Raw genomic sequence first — 21535 nt, forward strand, 5'->3', positions numbered from 1 at the left:
TTTGAGCATTCTGACTTTGAGCATTCTGATTTTGAACATTCTGAAAATATGGCTCAACCTCCACCTCGTGAGAGGACTCTAAGGGAAATGGTTGCACTTGATTTCACTTATGAAAGCTTGTGCATTCAATACCCTGATGAGGATGTCCCATATGTTCTTAAAACTGGACTGATCCACTTGTTTCCCAAGTTTCATGGTCTTGCAGGTGAAGACCCTCATAAACATCTGAAAGAATTCCATATTGTCTACTCCACCATGAAACCTCCAAATGTCCAAGAAGATCACATCTTTCTGAAGGCCTTTCCTCATTCTTTAGAGGGAGTGGCAAAGGACAGGCTATATTACCTTGCTCCAAGGTCCATCACGAGCTGGGATGACCTCAAGAGAGTATTCTTAGAAAAAATTTTCCCTGCTTCCAGGACCACGACCATCAGAAAGGATATTTCAGGCATTAGGCAACTCAGTGGAGAGAGCCTATATGAATATTGGGAGAGATTTAAAAAACTATGCGCCAGTTGCCCTCACCACCAGATTTCTGAGCAGCTTCTTCTCCAATATTTTTATGAAGGACTCAGTAACATGGAGAGAAGTATGATAGATGCTGCCAGTGGTGGAGCCCTTGGAGACATGACCCCTGCTGAAGCCAGGAATTTAATTGAGAAGATGGCTTCCAACTCCCAATAGTTTAGCGCCAAAAATGATGCTATAGCCATTAGAGGAGTGCATGAGGTAGCCACAAACTCATCTACATCATCTGAAACTAAGAAGCTTGAAGGTAAACTAGATGCCTTGGTTAACCTGGTAACCCAGCTGGCCTTGAATCAGAAATTAGTACCTGTCGCAAGAGTCTGTGGTTTATGCTCCTCTGCCGACCACCATACAGACCTTTGCCCTTCTATGTAGCAATTTGGAGCAATTGAGCAGCCTGAAGCTTATGCTGCAAACATTTACAATAGACCTCCCCAACCTCAGCAGCAAATTCAACCACAGTAGATCAATTATGACCTCTCTAGTAACAGATACAATCCCGGATGGAGGAATCACCCTAATCTCAGATGGTCTACCCCTCAACAACAACAACAACAACTTGCTCCTTCCTTCCAAAATGCTGTTGGTCCAAGTAGACCATGCGTTCCTCCTCCAGTGCAACAACAACAACAACAACAGCAACAACAACATCAATAGAGACAACAATCCACTACTGAGGCCCCTCCTCAACCTTCATTAGAAGAATTAGTGAGGCAAATGACAATACAGAACATGCAGTTTCAGCAGGAGACTAGAGCCTTGATTCAGAGTTTAACAAATCAGATGGGGCAGATGGCCACCCAGCTGAACCAAGCTCAATCACAAAACTTTGATAAGCTGCCTTCTCAATCTGTCCAGAATCCCAAAAATGTGAGTGCCATTACATTGAGGTCGGGAAAGCAGTATCAAGGACCTCAACCAGTAGCATCTTCCTCATCCGCAAATGAACCTGCCCAACTTCACTCTACTCCAGAAAAAGATGATGACAAAAATTTAAAGAGTAAGTTGCCTAACAATTTCTATGCAAGTGAATCTTCTACTGGTAATTCTGACTTACAACAGCAACATATCCCTCTTCCATTCCCTCCAAGAGCAATTTCCAACAAAAAAATGGAAGAGGCAAAGAAGGAGATCTTGGAAACATTTAGAAGAGTAGAGGTAAACATACCTCTATTGGATGCAATAAAGCAAATTCCAAGATATGCTAAATTCTTGAAAGAGCTGTGCACTCATAAGCGAAAGCTTAAAGGAAGTGAAATAATTAGCATGGGCAGAAATGTCTCCGCATTGATTGGTAAATTTGTTCCCCAAATCCCTGAAAAATGTAAGGATCCAGGTACATTCTGCATACCTTGTATTATAGGGAACGATACGTTTGACAATGCCATGCTAGATTTAGGAGCTTCTGTTAGTGTTATGCCTCTGTCTATTTTTAATTCTCTATCTCTTGGTCCTTTGCAGTCAACTGATGTGCTGATTCATTTAGCTAATAGAAGTGTTGCCTATCCTGCTGGTTTCATAGAGGATGTCTTAGTTAGAGTTGGTGAACTGATTTTCCCTGTTGATTTTTATGTTTTGAATATGGAGGAGGGATTTTCTCAAGGATCAATTCCCATCATTCTAGGCAGACCTTTTATGAAAACTGCTAGAACCAAGATAGATGTATATGCAGGCACACTATCTATGGAGTTTGGTGATATAACTATTCATTTTAATATTCTCGATGCTATGAAACACCCATCTGAAGATCTTTCTGTATTCCGTGCTGAAATAATTGACCATATTGTTGATGAATACATGACTGATCTTCATTCTAATATGCATGCCTGTCACTCTTCATGCATTGAATCTGAATTTGTATTTCATCATATGTCTAAATTTGATGCTGAGAGAGAATCTGAATTTGATATTGATTACATGTCTGGTGATGTTTTACCTCTTGAGATTGATTTTCTAGAGTTAGATAGAACTAACCATGCTTCAGGAAGTTCATATACCTCTGACTTTCTTTATGAGGTACAGGCTGAGAAACCATCTCTTTCTACCACTATCCAGCCGCCCACACCAGAATTGAAGCCCCTGCCATCAAATTTAAAATATGCTTACTTGGATGATAGCAAAAGTTTTCCAGTAATTATATCTTCCTCCCTTGCCGATGAGCAAGAGGAGAAGCTGTTATCAGTTCTCAAGAAGCATAAGAAGGCTATAGGCTGGACCCTGGCGGATATTCTTGGTATTAGCCCATCCACATGTATGCATCGGATAAATTTAGAGGATGGGGCTAAACCAGTAAGACAGCCACAGAGAAGACTCAACCCGGTGATTCTTGATGTAATAAAGAAGGAGTTAACCAAGCTTTTGCAAGCTAGAATCATTTATCCTATCTCCGACAGCCAATGGGTGAGTCCCGTCCAGGTAGTCCCGAAGAAAACCGGCCTCACCGTGATAAAAAATGAGAAGGAGGAGCTGATTCCTACTCGGGTGAAGAACAGTTGGAGAGTCTGCATCGACTATAGGAGGCTGAACCAGGTTACCAAAAAGGACCATTTTCCCCTGCCATTCATTGACCAGATGCTTGAACGCCTGGCAGGTAAATCTCACTACTATTTCCTTGATGGTTTTTCTGGTTATATGCAAATCACTATTGCTCCCGAGGATCAGGAAAAGACCACATTCACCTGCCCCTTCGGCACTTTTTGCCTATAGGAGGATGCCTTTCGGCCTGTGCAATGCCCCTGGTACCTTCCAGCGGTGCATGATCAGTATTTTCAGTGATTTTTTAGAAAATTGCATAGAGGTGTTTATGGATGATTTCACTGTATATGGATCCTCTTTTGATGTTTGTTTGGATTGTCTGGAAAAGGTTTTGAATAGATGCATTGAAACTAACCTTGTTCTAAATTTTGAAAAATATCATTTTATGGTTGAGCAAGGTATAGTTTTAGGCCACATTATTTCCAATAAGGGCATTGAAGTAGATCCTACAAAAATTTCTGTTATTTCACAATTGCCTTACCCCTCTTGCGTGCGAGAGGTGCGATCTTTTCTTGGTCATGCAGGATTCTACAAGCGCTTTATAAGAGATTTTAGCAAAGTAGTCCTTCCTTTATCCAACTTGTCTCAAAAGGAGGTGGAGTTTGACTTTAATGATAAATGCAAAGAGGCTTTTGATTGCCTCAAAAGAGCACTGACTACCATCCCCATCATCCATGCACCCGATTGGACAACCCCTTTTGAGCTTATGTGTGATGCATCAAATTATGCATTGGGGGCTGTCCTTGCTCAGAAAATTGATAAATTGCCTAGGGTGATATATTATGCTTCTAGGACTTTAGATGTTGCCCAAGCGAATTATCTACTACTGAGAAAGAGCTACTAGCCATAGTTTTTGCTCTTGAAAAATTTCGTTCTTATTTGCTTGGTACTCGCATTATTGTTTATACTGACCATGCAGCTCTAAAGTACTTGTTGAAGAAGGCTAATTCAAAGCCTAGGTTGATCCGATGGATGCTTTGGCTCCAAGAGTTTGACTTGGAGATCCGTGATAGGAGTGGAGCACAAAATTTAGTTGTTGATCATTTGAGTCAGATCGAATGTGTGTCTGATGAGGACTCACCCATTCGGGATGATTTCCCGGATGATCATTTGTATATATTGTATAATATTTCTAATTCTTTTTCTACTCCCTGGTTTGCTAACATTGTAAATTATTTAGTTGCTTATGTTTTTCCTCCCTTAGCATCTAAGGCTCAAAAAGATAAAATTAAAAGTGATGCTAAGCATTTTATTTGGGATGACCCCTACTTGTGGAAATTGTGCAGTGATTAGGTCATTAGACAATGCATTCCAGATCATGAGACTGACTCAGTCCTGCAATTCTGTCATTTTTCCGCACCGGGAGGTCATCGGGTGTTCAAAGGACAGCTCGCAAAGTGCTTGACTGTGGCTTTTATTGACCCACCATCTTTAAAGATGCGTGGATGACTTGTAGCACTTGTGAGCAGTGTTAGAGAGCAGGAAGTGCACTTACATGGTGACAACAAATGCCTCAGCAACCCATGCTATTCTGTGAGGTGTTTGATGTCTGGGGCATAGATTTCATGGGCCCTTTTCCTGTCTCTTTTGGTTATGTTTATATTCTCCTTGCAATTGATTATGTTTCGAAATGGGTGGAAGCTAAGTCCACTAGAACTAATGATGCTAAGGTTGTTGTAGATTTTGTCAGATCTAATTTGTTTTGCAGGTTTAAAGTACCTAAAGCAATTGTTACTGATCAAGGAACCCATTTTTGCAACAAATCAATGCATGCCTTGCTTAAAAAGTACGGGGTTGTACACAAGGTATCCACACCATACCACCCCCAAACCAATGGATAGGCAGAAATTTCTAACAGGGAGATCAAGAGAATTTTAGAGAAGATTGTGCAGCCAAGCAGGAAAGATTGGAGTACCAGGCTTGATGATGCTCTTTGGGCATATAGGACTGCCTACAAAGCACCCATAGGAATGTCTCCTTATCGGGTTGTCCTTGGAAAGGTATGTCATCTTCCAGTGGAGATTGAGCACAAAGCATACCGGGCAGTGAAGACCTGCAACTTCTCTATGGATTAAGCTAGTGAGGAAAGAAAGTTGCAATTGAGTGAGTTAGATGAGATCCGCCTAGAAGCGTATGAGAATGCCAAGTTCTACAAAGAAAAGACCAAGAAGTTCCATGATAGCATGATAATTAAGAAGGACTTCATGGTTGGGCAAAAAGTGTTATTGTATAATTCTAGGCTTGGACTCATGAGTGGTAAGTTGAGGTCTAAGTGGATTGGTCCTTTTGTTGTTACTAATGTTTTTCCTTATGGTACAGTTGATATCAAAAGCGACTCCACAAACAAGAGCTTCAAGGTCAATGGACACCGACTTAAGCCATTCCTCACAAACCCTTCTTCAGTGGATGCAGTGTTGGAAGAGACTTCCTTACTCCACCCTACTTTTCCTCCACCATGACTTAGGGAGTTCTTCTTTTCCTATCTCCTTCTTTGCTTTTATTACACTTGTCCGATTCTATTTGATGGTTTAATTGCTTTTAATCTTTTAATTGTGCTACATTGAGGACAATGTGTTGTTTAAGTATGGGGGGAGTGTTCTTTGGTTTTGCTAGTTTTGTTGGTTTTGTTAATTTTGTTAGTTGTGTTAATTTTGTTAATTTTGTTAGTTTTGTTGGGTTTCTAGTTTAATATTTTAGGTCAATTCTGTTTGTATGTACAACTTTGCATGTTTTTCTTTGAATTATAGATTATGTTCAAGTAATGGGTAATTGTTTTGAAAATAAAAGTCTCTTGACATTTTGTGATTCGAAATCCTTGTTTTTCCTCTACATGTCATGATAGTTTTGAAAGCTCAATTTGAAAGTGATAAGTTTACCTTTGTGAGAATTTGAGCCATCATCATAATCATTTGGTGTGTTTTGCCCCATTGATTGCTTGCACAATAGCCTTGGCTTGATTCTTGTTGATGCTTCCTAATTCACATGCATATTTGCAAATGATTTAGGCAATTTTGTTCTTATAAGCCTCTAGCCAAATGGACTTACCTTGAGTTAATTCCTTTGATAGCCCTTTGAGCCTATGTTTCCCTTTCTTTATTTTGAAGCTCATTACAAGCCTTAAGTGAAAAACCATGATCTCACCTTAACCTTAAGGAATTCTGGAGCTTTGGAATTGTTTTGGGAATAAGTGGGGGGTTTTGTTTCATTGGATAACATGTTTTGTTGGCTATACTTCACGATGTATTTTGGGCCATACTTGATGTACATTGTATAGTGGTTAAATGTTGGACATGCTGAGTGATATGCTATTTCTCAAATGCTACGCTTCAAAAAAAAAATTCAAGTTGAATCAATTAGAAAAAGAAAAAGAAAAGCAATAAAGTTGAGTTAATAAGATCTTAAATAGAAAAAGAATGATGAGACTCTTGGTTCTACTCTTTATGTTTAAATTTTATCTATAGGTTTTCTTATTTTTTCTTAATATGCACTTATTCCCCATTGCTCCTCTATTCCTTTGGGATTTAGCTACTTATTCCATATTTTTCCCTACCTTGTCCTTGGCCCCATTACAACCTTAAAAGACCTTTTGATCCTCATGTGCTTGTGTTTATGGGTTGATTGTCAATTTTAGAATCTTGCCAAGTTTATGTGGTATTGGTTTTCATGGGTGCTTTGAGGGTAAATAGTAGCCTAGACACTTGAGAGATAGAGTGTATATTTTGTGAGGCTTTATCACTTGAGCTGATTAACTATTCTACCATGATTGGGTTGCTTGGATGATTTTCATGAATGTCTTGACTCTTTGGATCTCTTCATGTTAGATGTTACCTATTCCTTTCATTCCTTGATGTTCATTGAGAAATATGTAAATGTTTTTGTTTGTCTCTCTTTGATATCCTTGGATTTTGTTCCTTGTTTCATTTTTCCCAAGAGTGCAAAAGGCTAAGTATAGGGGATTTTGATGTGCCATTATTTTCTCCTATTTCTTAACCCTTTTTGTCACCGATTTAATTACTGATTTACTCTAATTGTTAAATTTATTATTCAGTTTTATCAATTGGGCCCACTTGACTAATTTGGTGTTTTTAATTCAATTTCAGGATAATTATAAGCTATTGGGCTGAGTCAGATTGGACTTGAAGAGAGCAGACAATTTTATTAGATTTCGTCTAATTTCATTTTTTATTGTGTTCAGTTATTTTTATTTTGTTTTAGGCCAAAATAATGTAATAGGGCCCAGTGACTTTGAGTGACCCTTATTAATAGCAGCCTTGGGATTCATGTAAATTTTGTTCTATTATTCAGGAGAGAATACCTAAGCTGAGTGCATGGAGTTTTAGGGTTTTACATTTTTAGCTTTGTATTACTGTTCACATGAATGCACTTTTTCCATTTTCTGCCTTCAATTGCAATTTCGTTTTTGTTCCTTCTTATGCTTTTAGCTTCATTTACGTTTTCTGCCTTTAGCTTCATTTACGTTTCTACTTCTAGTTTCATTTATGTTTTTTGATTTTGTTGAACTTATGGAAGGCTAAATTTCTAGTGTTGTTTCCCTCTGAGGATGAAGCGTAACTCTCTTTGAGGTTCTGTTTTTAATGTTGCTCCCCTATCGGTTTTCCCTTCACCAATTAACCCACATGCGTTTTGTTAATCTGTGCACGCTTCGTGTTCGATTAATTGCCTTTGTGCTTAAATTATGTTCGTGCTTAATGAACAAGGGGTTAATTGGTGTATGTGTTGCTTAATCACATATTGACAACCCTAAATTGATTTTCACTTAGTAAATTAAACTAGGGTTGGGTTAAGTGGTTAACTGCCAGGGGTGAAATCCTCATAACCTAGGATAAGAGAATGGCTTCTGAATCAGAGGAAACAACACGTTTTTAATACTATTAATTTCGTATTCCAATTTGCTTGTTCTTAAATTCACAAAAAAAACACCCCCCCAATTGTTACTATTATAACGAAGCATATTATGAACATTTGGTTAGTCATTGCTCATTGAGAAATGACCTAGGATCACTTCCTAGTTACTGCATTCTAATGTTTATTTGATTCGGGTACAACCTCGATCACACTCTCACCGGGATACGGTTAATGCATTCCTTCACAATCAATCTGACAACCAACTAACATTTTCAGACATACTTCCAATCACATGCTCATTCTCCTCTAATGACTGCAAACTTGATCAAAACAATCATCTCAATCCATTCAATTCATACATTTGCTCAATCAACTCATTTTCAAACACTCATTTCATACCAAACAAGCCACTGCATACAAAGTTCAACCAATTCACTGTTCAATCAAGCTTTTTGTACAAGCAAACAAACAACTACACTAGTGAAATTTAAAGAACGGAAACATAAAAGCTGAAATTTCAATGACATACTCATAAAATAACTAAGAATAACTAAAGTGTTCAGAATGCAAAAAATTTAAACGTCCTGCTCCTCCTGTGGCTGCTCTTCATTAAGATCCAGTGCTGATGGCTGAGTCTCCTCAGGAGCAGGTGCCGAGGATGGAGATGGTTGTGGGGTCTGATCTGGAGTGGTCTCCTCCTCTGCTGCTGCTGGTGCTGGTGCTGATGGCTCCTCAGTCATAGGCTCCTGGGCTGTAGAGGCCCCACCCTCTCCAGAGGAAGAGGGCTGGTCTCTTGGCCAGGTCACTTGAGCATCAAACTCATCCATGCTCATAATGGAGGACAAGCCCAAACCCTGAAGGCTCTACATGATGATGGACTGCCCCCTGTGGATGCTCTGGAGCATGAAGTGCAACATTTGTGGAGTAAAAATAAAGTCTGCTGAACCTGTAGAAAGAGGAGCTGGAAGTGGAATCTGTGTTGATGTAGGAGGAATAATTGGAGTCTAAGTGGATGGAGAGGGAGGTACTGTAGAAGAAGAAGGTGATGGTGCCTCTGATGGTGCTGAAGTGGAAGGGGCCTCAGATCTCTTACCCCTGGCCTTCCTAGGTCCTCTGAAAGTTACTGTTGGATCATCAAGATTCCAACAATTCTTCTTAATATATGCCAAATTAATGGCTGGACTCAGGCTTTCCAGGGACCTCGAATCTGACTACACTCCCCTAGCCTTACATAAAGTTGTGATCAAGGCATGGAATCCAAGTCTAGATGTGTCATGTTGTGCTATGAGGGAGATCTAGTGGGAGATGAGGTACCCCAAATTCAAATCCATTTTCATGATGATGCCATAAATGAGTTTGGCTCTATCTAGGGTGACATCAGAAGTATGGGAGGTAGGAATCAGGTTAGAGAAGGAAAGAACACTCCATGTCTGAGCTAGGGTGGTCATGTTCTTCCTTAATATCTTCAACAGATAACCATCAACATTAAGCTCGAATCCCTCCCGGGGATACAGAGCTTAGCAGCTAACTCCTGAGGGTCAGACCTCAGGAGTGCAAATCTGGAATATGCACAAAGTGTTTCCCCCTCTTCCACAACAACAAGGGTCTTCAAGAATGTGTTGAGAGTATCCTCATCAAGCTTAATCAGATGACCTTTCACCCTCACCTACTTAGGTGATTTGTCCTCTGGGTCATAGAGGCTTGCACAGAATTCCTTCATAATGGCAACATCGATGTTGCTGTCAGCAAAATCAGTCAACTCCTCATCCCATTGGCGTCTCTCGAGTTCCTCCTTGAACTCATCAAACTCTGTATAGTAGACCACCACATTCCTCTCTGGTAACAGCTTACGAGGCACCACAATGTCGGTGTATCTTTCCCAAGCTTCTTGGGAAGTGAATCTGGATTTATCGAATCTGGCTTGGGTAGGTGTAGAGGGTGCCTTTCTTTTCCTAGAAGCCATCTGCAAAATATAAGACAAAACACAAGAGATTAGTATAGGTTTATTCTCAAGAAAATAGAAAAATTAAACTGAAAACAGAGCTGGGCGCTTAGCGCAGCATGCTAAGCTTAGTGTGCCTTATGAAATTAACATAAGCACTAAGCGTAGCGAGCTGGCGCTTAGCTCGAAGACACATAGATTTTTTTCTTCTGCAGAATAGGCTTAGCGCACAGCTGCGCTTAGCCTAAGTCTACAATTTTAGAAACAGAAGAGGACTGGAGCTTAGCGCAATATACTGGTGCTTAGCTCAGCCTCAACAGAAAGACACCGAGGCTTAGTGCACAGGTGCGCTTAGCCTTATTACAAAGGTAAAGAAACAGAACCTAAGTGGCGCTTAGCTCAACAAGTTGGGCTTAGCGCCTGAACAACTTTGAGTATCTTAGTATACCATTGATGCTTAGCACACATGCGCGCTTAGCATCTACATCGTTCTGGTTCAACAGCCATGATGAACACGCTTAGTGCGACATGGTCCACTTAGCGTGATCATCAAAAATCCTAAAAACTTTTAACAGTTGTGATGAACAAGCTAAGCTCAGCAGGCGTGCTTAGCGCGTTCATCGCAAATCCCAGAAAGATACACATAGGGGTTTTCACCCCTTTTTAACCACATTGCCCCTAATAGGCTTCTAAACTACCTAAAGTCCTAAAATACCTAACCCTAAAACTAAGTAACCTAACCTACAACAATACTAGTCACTAAAACTATAAATCAACTATCCAAAGGTTTGGAGCCTGAAAGTAAAAGTAGAAATGCTAACTTACTTGGATTGTCTTTACAAGGAAGCAAAAAGGATGCAGAGGAGCAGTAAGCACACTGCAGAAACAAAAGAATGCTCAGGGATGAGAGGTTGTAGAGGTTTGGGTGCAAAGGTAGCAACCCAAGTTCCTTTGCCTCTACTTTATAAAAACTGAAATTGGTATGGCGCGCTTAGCGCGCAGCTACGCTTAGCGTGTCAACGTGACGTTTGAGTTTAAAACACTAGTGCTTAGCCTAGCCTCGCACTAAGCCCAACTTGAAGTTGTAAAATCCTGTAAGCATTTAGGGCTTAGCGCAGCAGTGGCACTTAGCGCTTTCTGCAACACCAAAAATCTTTTTGCAATATGCGCTTAGTCTGAGATGCGAGGCTTAGCGTACATCAAGCTGCAACTTACAGTGAGTGATTCAGGCTTAGCGCCACTACTTGTGCTAAGCGCACTTCCAATGACTTCAAAACAGAACGATGTTGGCACTTAGTGCATCCTTTCCCACTAAGCTCAGCTTGAAAGCTCAACTTACAGAATGAATCTGAGGCTTAGCGCAAGATGGCACGCTTAGTGAAGCTATAATAAATTTTCACAAAGAGGAAGTGGTGCTTAGTGCATCATCCACACTAAGCCCACTGCTTAAGGTTCAACTTACAGTGAAGATGTTGGGCTTAGCGCAGCGATGTGCACTTAGTTGAACAATTCAGCCAATCAATAAAGGGGTCTTTGCACTTAGCGCAAGCAAGCTCAACTTAGCGCGTGAAGAGATACTTAGCGCAAGGTTTGTGCTTAGCGGATAAGAAATCTTAAAATTTTTCTAAGTCATTTTTTGCTTATCTCTGCACACATAATTTAAAAACCCTTTTTGTTCATTACTAAACAAGCTGAAATCAATCACAATCACAAGCAAGATATCCTAACTACATGCAATAAATAAAAATAAAGATAGAAGGAAAAGAAAAGCTGGGTTGCCTCCCAGTAAGTGCTTCTTTAACGTCACTAGCTTGACGCATCATCCTGTTATCCAGGATCCAATAATGTTCCCACTTCAAGGACCTTCTTCTCAGGTCTTCTTTCCTCCATCACATGAACTTTAAAACAGACATTCTGGTCAGGTAGTTCTTTATCTTCATGAAATACATCAAAGCTGATTTTCTGATCTTTTATGCTCATTTGCAACATCTTTTTTCCCATATCTACTACACAGCTTGTAGTAGACATGAATGGGCGGCCAAGAATGAGAGGAATATCAACATCCTCTTCTATGTCTATCACCACAAAATCAGCTGGAAATATAAGGTGTTTCACCTTCACCAAAACATATTCAATCACTCCATATGGTCTTGCGATGGAGTGATTAGCTAACTGGAGGGTCATGCGTGTAGGTATTATCTCTATCTCTCCAAGTCGCCGGCACATGGAGAGAGGCATTAAGTTGATACTAGCTCCCAAGTCTATGAGAGCTTTTCCTACAACAACCTCACCAATGGAACACGGTATCGTGACAACTCCAGGATCTTTGTGCTTAGGTGGAAGAATGCGTTGAATCACAACACTACAATTGCCTTCCACCACAATTTTGTCACTATGGATGTACCGATTCTTCTTTGTCAACATATCTTTTAAAAATTTGGCATAGAGGGCATTTGTTGAAGTGCTTCTCCAAAGGGTAAAGTAATTTCCAGTTTCTTGAAGATATCAAGAAATCTGGCCAAAGGATAAGGTACCGTCTTTCTTTCTCTTTTCGGGAAGGTACCAAAGGATAAGGTACTTCCTTGCCTTCATTTGGAATAGTATCCTTCTTCTTGTCAGTGTTTGCCTCACTCTTGCCTTTCCTCATCTCATCATCAACAACTTTCTCTTTTTGTTTTTCATTTTTCAACTTTTTTTCTTTTTCTTTTTCTTCTTCTTTTATTCTTTCTTTTTCTTTCTCTTTTATTGGTGTCTCTTCTTCCTTATCATCTTTAGTCTCCTTATTAATATCTTCAAGTTCTACAAAATCAAAAATGGGTTCAAGTGCTGGCTTAGGTGCCAACTGTTGTTTATGTTCCTCCATCTTCTTCTTAGCTTCACTCTCATCCACATGGATTGCCATTCTGCTTCTAGTCATCACAGCTTTACACCCCTCCTTGGGATTTTTCTCTGTATTAGTTGTAAGCCTGCTTGATGATCTATCCGCCAGTTGCTTTGCAAGCTGTCCCACTTGGACCTCCAGATTCTTTATGGCAGACTCTGTGCTCTTCTGGTTGGACATAGAAACCTGCATGAACTAAGCTAGAGTCTCATCTAGCTTCGTTGTGCGATCATAGAGACTAGCCCTTGTGGATGGTCCACCTTGATCTCTATTGAATTGATTCCCAGGGTGGTTCCTCCATTGTCCCTGTTGTTGATTGTATTGCTGGCCATGTTGGAATTTAGAAAATCCTCCTGCATTAAAATTATTTCTGGGCTGATTTCCCATGTAATTGACTTCATGAGTGGGTTGTTCTTCAATAGGGATACAACGTCCAGATTCATGAGCTCCCCCAAGATGGTACATCCCGCAACCTGCAAAACAGAAGCATGTGAAGTATGTGCAGAATGAATTTGAGTTGGCAACTTACTTAGTGTTTCAGTCAATGCCTCAAGTTGCTTAGACAATGACTTATTTTGTGCCAACAATGCATCACGGGAGGTTGGCTCCAATAAACTCTTTTTAGTAGGAATGTGAGCTCTATCTCTCAAAATAGCAATGTCACTTGCAGCCATATTTTCAATGAGATCCATGGCTTTGTCAGGGGTCTTCAATTTGATTTTTCCACTTGTAGAAGCGTCCAATAGCTGCTTGGACTGCGGTCTTAACCCATATATAAAATGTTGAGTTGTGTCGGTTATGAGAATCCATGAGTTATAGTCTTTCTCAATAAACCACAGAATCTTTCCAAGGCTTCACTCAAAGATTCATCGGGAAATTGGTGAAAAGAAGAGATGGCGGCTTTGCCTTCTGCAGTCTTGGACTCGTGAAAATATTTCTTGAGAAATTTCTCCACAACTTCATCCCATGTCTTAAGACTATTGCCTTTAAATGAGTGAAGCCACCTCTTAGCTTCTCCTGATAAAGAAAATGAAAACAAGCTCAATCGGATTGCATCTTCAGGCACTCCAGCCAACCTAATAGTATTGCATATTTCTATGTAGGTGGCTAAGTGTGCATATGGGTCTTCGTTTGGTAAACCATGAAACAAATTATTTTGAATCAACTGAATCAATGATGGTGGATATGTAATGATTTGTGCTTGAACTTCTGGTTTAGCAATGCTGGTGAAAAATTGTGGCACATTAGAACTTGAATAATCTTCTAGGGTGACTCTTCTTGGCTCTTCCTCCATGATGTGGTCTTCGATATGATCTGAATGAGAATGTCCTACAATAGGAAAACTAGAAGATGCCTCAGAAGATTGAGGTTCTTCCTCTGGAATTGCTGCTGCTTCTAAATCCTGCAAAAAAGTTCTAATTCTCTCTTGATTTCGCCTCCTACAAGTGGTGTTAATCTCCAAATCAATGGGGATCAAATCACCTGCAGTAGATCTTCTTTGCATACAAGAAAACAGAACAACAGTTATCCAGTTCAAAAGAACAATGAATGTGCTATAACTACTATGTTAGTCAAAAGAATCAATAAATCAAAGAAAGCAAAAATAAAGTAATGTTGCAAAACTGAACTAAACTCTACTAACAGCTTAGTTCCCCAGCAACAGCACCATAAATACTTTGTTGGATTTCCCCTGCAGTTGCTTTTTGTTCCACTTTTTCTTCGTTCAAATATATTCAAGGGAAATCCGGTTTGCCAAAAAGTGCACCGGATCATTAAGTATTTAAAAATTAAAACAGATGAATCCGAGTATCGAACATAGGGAACTAACGTTGGCCTGAATTAAGTTCAGAAATAAAGCATTGTTGAGAGAACATGTATGATTGATAATTTCAAACAAAATTTAAACTAAACTTTTATGCTAAATCTATAAAATGCAAAGTAAGTAAAAGTGATAGCAGTAGGTAGAAATGTTGGGTCTTTCTCACAAACAAGCTGATGCATATAAATATATTTCTCTAATCAATCATGCTCTTGTGTTCTATGTTGTAGCCTAAATTACTAAACCTCGATCCCTCGTCAGACTGAATCAATCCAAGCTTCGTCCTTAGATCCCTCTTGTTGGACTAAGCCCAATTTAGATAGCCCTCTTAGGTTTAGACTAACTTAAATTGAGTTTTGTTCGCAGATCCCTCTTGTAAGACTAGACTCAGCTCAAGCAGCTTATGAAAGTTTAGCGTAATTTAGCCTAAGATTCATCCGCAGATCCCTCTTGTAAGACTAGGCCTAGACTAAACAACATTATTGTAAAAGCATAATTAAAACCAAAACTTAATCTGCAGATCCCTCTTGTAAGATTAAGTTTTGATCCTGCTTCAATCAAGTTCTAAGGCAACAGTACATTTCCCAATGCTAAAGTCACCTAACTATGCACACATATGGATGATCAGACCAAAAGCATACAAACATTAAGCATTGAAGGAAGCATTGAACGCAGAAAACATAATCAATTAGATATTAGGTATTTACATCAGCTGTTCAATAGAAATACCCAACTAGGATGCTTAGCTAGCCATTACAAAGAAACCCAAACAATAATAATCTTACAAAACCTAGGTTTCAATGCACAAGTTGCTCCTCTTGATGCTTCTAGGATTCTTTTGCTCAAATAGGCACAGTGGTGTGCTCTGGAATCTGTGCCCTTTCTTCTGCCTACAATCTGTCTAAAAGTCTCTAAAAGTGTGTGTCAAAGTGTACCCTAATTCTACACAAGACAGGCTTTAAATAGGCTCTGAATTCGCGACGTTGCACTTAGCGCCACCCTTGCGCTTAGCTCGGGTAAGTGGATTCGAGCGTAGCGCCAGTTGTGCGCTGAGCCTGGCTGAAGACACTTGCTGTGCTTAGTGCACTAATCTCGCGCTTAGCGCGCAGCCTTGATGCTGATGCTCTAGCAGATTCTCCTTCGTGCTAAGTGCGCTGAAGCTGGACTTAGCAGTGGATGCGCACTTAGCCCAATTGCTGAGCTAAGCACAACTGTCACTTTTTGCACTTCATGACTTAGCCTCTTTTTTACCTGAAAATGCATAGATTTCATCATTACATCCAATGGACATATTCTAAAGACAACTTTAACAATAAAACAAGATTTATTTACAAGATTACTCCAAAACAACCATAAATTTGGGAACTATACAAGTTTTGGAAAATAATTTCTATGCAAAAGTTAGTCGTATAAGGCGACTAACAACCACCCACCCACTTCTCTCTACTCTTTCATTTTTTCACTTTCTTTTCAAACAGTGCTTCACGTTTTCTCCTTCCACATTATAATTCTAGTGATGTCTTTGGAGAGGAGAAAAATTTGGAGTACATTGGTTTAAGGCCATTGATTTCAATGCTTATGTGAATGCAAGGGTTAGCTAGGGATTTCATAGCAAAGGAAGTTGTTGATTAGAACAACAAAGACAATGGGGAAGGTGGTCGCTCTTTTTCTTTATTTCCACTTTGCAATTTCTTTTGTATGCATATATAATGTATTGTCCAGGACCCACAAAATACACGTGGCATCCTACTTGGAACTTAGAGACACGTGTCCACTCTCCAAGTTAGTCCTACTACAAGAGCGTGGACGCCTGACCCTTAGCAGTCGGGCTCCCTAACAAGCAAGTTATCTCTAACCTACTAATATTCAAATGTATTTGAATATCTTATTTATTGGCAAGTAATTAATTATCTATAAGCCCACACATTATCTACAAGGTACAATTATCTTCTACCTTTTATCTATAAGCAAATGTTTATCTCTAACATTATCTATAAGCTCCCAGCTATTATCTACACTACAAACAAAGGCAACCTAAACATAGGTGTCGCAACCTACCCTTCGGCGGGAGGGTGACGCGAGACTCGCGGGATGCGTGTTCCACGAAAGGAATACGCGCGGAGTCGCCACCAACATTTATTTGAGGAAAACGTCGGAAAAACCGGAAAAGACGCGATCTACGAACTTTTAAGTGGAAGGTTCGGGAGTTGTATTTACGCACGGGGAAGGTATTAGCACCCCACACGTACGTCCCAAGGGACGGCAGCCTTTAATCGAATGTGCAAACATGACTTTGATTTTTTTTTATGTTCCTTTTTATGTCTCTATATCCTTTATACCCTTTTTATTTTTTTCTCTTTTTGTGGTCGACAAGGGTGTTTCTCTTTGCTCCTACGTATTCCTCAATTGGGATGAGGAAATCAGACCTACGTAGTTCTTTCTTATCAAGTGATTCTTTTTTACTTAAGAGGTGACCATTTTAAGGCGTTGGACCTTAAAAAATGATCCATTTACTTAGTAAGAAATTGAAATGACAAACTTCAAAAACCTATTTTTATGGACGAGCTTGACTAGGCGAGTTGATTTTAGCCTTAGTTTCACTTTAGTTATTAGTCAATTCGGTTAAGAATGAGAAATTCCAAAGAGAAAACGTCCGATTGATTTTCCGCTTTATTTTACCTAAAAGATGTTTTTTTGATTATTATATTATGTTTTACCTCTTTTTTGATTTCCAACGTGGTTACGGCACGACCGAACGGTCGGAATTCATTTTAACCGAAGTTTACGGATAATACAATTCAAACGATCGGTGGAAATTTATTTTATTTTTAGGTTAAGCGAGAAATGACTTAAGTAAAATGGCTTAAGCACGTCAAGAGGGGGTATAGAAAGTAAATGAAACGAGAATAGAAATATACAAAACACAATGTGGATCACCATGGGTACATAGAATGAATCGAAAAAGCTTGGTTCGAGGTACTTACCCGTTGAAGATCGAAGAACGATGAAGAACGAATGAAGAACGTCGAAGAACGGTCGAAACCTTTGCGAAATTCTTCTCGGAAACGTTACGGAAACGTTTCGGAAGCGCCTCGGCTTAGATTTTCTTCACGGAAACAATTTTTCCAAGCAAATTCGAAAGAGAGAGAAGTGCCTAAGGGGCTGAACCCTTTTCCTTCTCACTTCCTCCCCTATTTGTAGCAAAATAGGGGAGATGCTTGCCGCCCAGCTCGCCCAGGCGAGCCAGGTTGCTTCCTCCAGAAGCAACAGCCTTCTGGAGGAATCTTCTGGAGGGCCCAAGTGGGCCTGGTTGCTATTTGCACCCCCATTTTTACTAAGTACACCTCCTCTGCTTTTTTTGGTGATTCTTTTTTCGTAACGTTACGGAAACTTACGAATTTCGTAACGATACTTGTTTTCTTTCCGTAATGTTACGGAACCTTGCGGATTACATAATCATCCCCTTTTTGACTTACAGAATGTTACGAAACCTCACTAATTATGCAACGATGCTTCCATTTGATTTCCGGTGTGTCATGGAACCTTTACGGATTGTGCATCAATATTTTCTTTTGTTTTTCGGCATGTCCCGGAATTTCACAAATTTCCTAATGATGGGTGCCAAGCACCTTACAAGGACCAAACAAAGGTCGCATGCCATCAAGCAAAGGTCCCCGGACGAAATTAGGGTATGACAGTTGCCCCTCTTTACTTGTCTTTTATTGGAGATAAAAGGAAAGTAAAGATAAGACACTAATTTCGTTCCTCTCGATTGACGAGAGTCGCGGGTGACCATAAAATCTCCGCATGCAAATGACTTGTTGTTCTCGAGGGAACAAAAGGTGCAGAAGATGATGTCAATCTCTGCATGCTATCAAGCGTTCTGTCTTACAGATAGCAAAAGAATGTTTATACGGATAACCACTAGGGTATTTCCGCCCGTCAGCGTGACTCAAAAGTCAGTATGACAGATCTTGTAAGTGCGGAAGATGATGTAAATCTCTGCGTGTCATCGGGCCCGCCGCCTCTGGATGACAAAAGGGTGCAGAATGAGCAAATTTTGTCTCTGCGTGCCATCAGACACGACTGTGTCTGAATGGCAAAGGGGTGCGGAATGACCAAATTTTGTCTCCGCATGTCATCGGGCCCGCCGCCTCTGGATGACAAAGGGTGCAGAATGACCAAATTTTGTCTCTGCGTGCCATCGGACACGACTGTGTCTGAATGGCAAAGGGGTGTGGAATGACTGATCGAGGCCGTACCCGAATCAAATAAACATTAAAATGTAGTAACTAGGAAGTGATCCTAGGTCGTTTCCCAACGAGCAGTGACAAACCAAATGTTCATAATATACTTGCAGTAACAGTAACAGTAACGATGGGGGGGGGGGGGTTGTTTGCTTTTGTAAATTAAACAGCGAATATATGTGAATTAGAAAATATCAGAATTAAAACACGTTGCTTCCCCTTGATTCACAAGCAAGTTTCTTATCCTAGGTTACGAGAGTTTATCCTTCATCAGTTTAACCACTTAATCCAACCCTAAATTAAATTACTAAGCGAAATTCAACATAAGGCATTCATTATGTGATTAAACATCACATACACCAATTACTCATAAACGATCATTAAGCATGAACGTAAATTAAGCGCAGAGACAATTAATCAAGCACTAAGCATGCATGAATTAAAAGCAACAAATTCAAAGTAATTAGTGAAGAGGAAAAACTAAACAGAATTTAACAGTAATAATAGAACCTCAAAGAGAACTGTGCTTGATCCTCAAGGGAAAACAACGCTGCGGACTTAGCCTTCCATTAATCAAATAGAGAATGAAATTTTATTAATAAAACTAAAAGTCTGAACTGGAATTGAAAAAAAACGAAAATAAAAGAGAAAGAGAAAAGAGACTAAAACTAAAAACGAAAAATAGAAGAGAGAGAGGAGAGAGAGAGAGAGTCTCCCGCGAGGGAGAGAGAGGGGGGGCTCCCTAAACTAGAACCTTGGTGCTGTTATATAGTTTTTTTTCAGCCCCAAAGCTTACAAATATGTTTTAAATCCAAGCCCATAAGTAAAATCAAATCAAATCTAGATAAGATAAGATAAGATAAGATCTAATTTTATAGAATAAATTAGTCTGCCCTCTTCAAGTCCAAGCCCAATTCTAGATTCAAGCCCAATGCTAGATTCAAGCCCAATGCTTCATTAATTCCTGAAATTAGATTAAAAACATCAAATTGGCTGAATGGGCCCAAATAATAAAACTGCCTAATTAATTGACAATTAAGACCAATCAATAATTAAAATGGTGCAAAAAGGGTTTAGAAAATAGAAGAAAATGATGGCACATCAATGACCAAATTTTGTCTCCGCATGTCATCGGGCCCGTTGCCTCTGGATGACAAAGGGTGCAGAATGACAAAGTTTTGTCTCTGCGTGCCATTGGACACGACTGTGTCTGAATGGCAAAGGGGTGCGGAATGACAAAATTTTGTCTCCGCATGTCATCGGGCCCGCCGCCTCTGGATGACAAAGGGTGCAGAATGACCAAATTTTGTCTCTGCGTGCCATCGGACACGACTGTGTCTGAATGGCAAAGGGGTGCGGAATGACCAAATTTTGTCTCCGCATGTCATCGGGTCTGTCGCCTCTGGATGACAAAGGGGTGCAGAATGACCAAATTTTGTCTCTGCGTGCCATCGGACATGACTGTGTCTAAATGGCAAAGGGGTGCGGAATGACCAAATTTTGTCTCCGCATGTCATCGGGCCCGCCGCCTCTGGATGACAAAGGGTGCAGAATGACCAAATTTTGTCTCTGCGTGCCATCAGACACGACTGTATCTGAATGGCAAAGGGGTGCGGAATGACCAAATTTTGTCTCCGCATGTCATCGGGCCCGCCGCCTCTGGATGACAAAGGGTGCAGAATGACCAAATTTTGTCTTTGTGTGCCATCGGACACGACTGTGTCTGAATGGCAAAGGGGTGCGGAATGACCAAATTTTGTCTCCGCATGTCACATGACCTCAGGGTCAATATGACAGATCTTGTGGGGCAGCCGACAAAGGCAAGGCTCTTGCTCCTACGTATCCTCCAATGAGGAACTCAGACCTACGTAGTTCTAGATAACTTGTGAGACTTGAAAAAATCTCCACCGGAAGATGTTGACATCTCCGGAAAGGGCGCAAATGACCATATTGGCCTCTGCTCATCAATCACACTTGGGGTCACTGAATGACGAGGTGCGGATAACTGTAAGGGGTCTCCGCGGATTACCAGCTCTTGGGTCATGGCAACAAAAGGTGGTGTGGTCGACAAAAGCGAGGCTCTTTCTCCTACGTATCCTCCATTGAGGAACTCAGACCTACGTAGTTTTGGATAACTTGTGAGACTTGAAAAAGTCTCGGTGTTTTCTCCACTAAAATGCAAACATGCTTTAGCAAAGAGACAAATATTCCAACTGATTAGAGCAGCATATGCCTTTTTTTTTTAGTGAAAAACAATGCGTCTACCGGGGAAGGAGAGTCTGCTGATGAAACCCCCCCATAACCATAAATGAGATTTTGGACGTTAGCATTTCGTTTCTAAATGACCATTTAAAGGAAACACTGGGTTCGACAAAAATAGAAGAAAATCACTCAAAGTGTATCAATCTCGCACAGGTAAGTGTTTCATCCTAATTCCGAACCATAGATATGTCATGACTTGACTTTGCAAATTATTTCCTATCAAATCAAAAATTACATGTGTGATCATGGATCAATAGGACTTCCCTTGGGAATGGGTTCTTTTAGTGGGTTTTTCGGCTTTTGTGTGTTTTTGGCTTTTGATTTTTTGTTGGCATTTTCCTTTTTTTCTTTTTGTTTAGTGCGGGGTGCAAAAGTCGCCGACGCACAGGATTTTGGTTGGTAATCAAAGGGAGAAGACCACTTTAGGTCATGGTTTCCTTTTCTTTCTTTTGTTC

At 40.2% G+C, this 21535-nt stretch overlaps 1 non-coding gene across 1 annotated transcript; it reads right to left on the reverse strand.

The window, feature by feature from the left end:
* Positions 1-426: 426 nt before the first annotated feature.
* On the reverse strand, positions 427-533 carry LOC112999489 (small nucleolar RNA R71). The gene has a single exon (XR_003264675.1). It is a non-coding gene; the product is annotated as a small nucleolar RNA R71 (small nucleolar RNA).
* Between the last annotated feature and the right edge of the window lie 21002 nt (positions 534-21535).

The sequence above is a fragment of the Glycine max genome, chromosome 14 (genome assembly GCF_000004515.6).
Source record: "Glycine max cultivar Williams 82 chromosome 14, Glycine_max_v4.0, whole genome shotgun sequence".
Classification (NCBI taxonomy): Eukaryota; Viridiplantae; Streptophyta; class Magnoliopsida; order Fabales; family Fabaceae; genus Glycine; species Glycine max.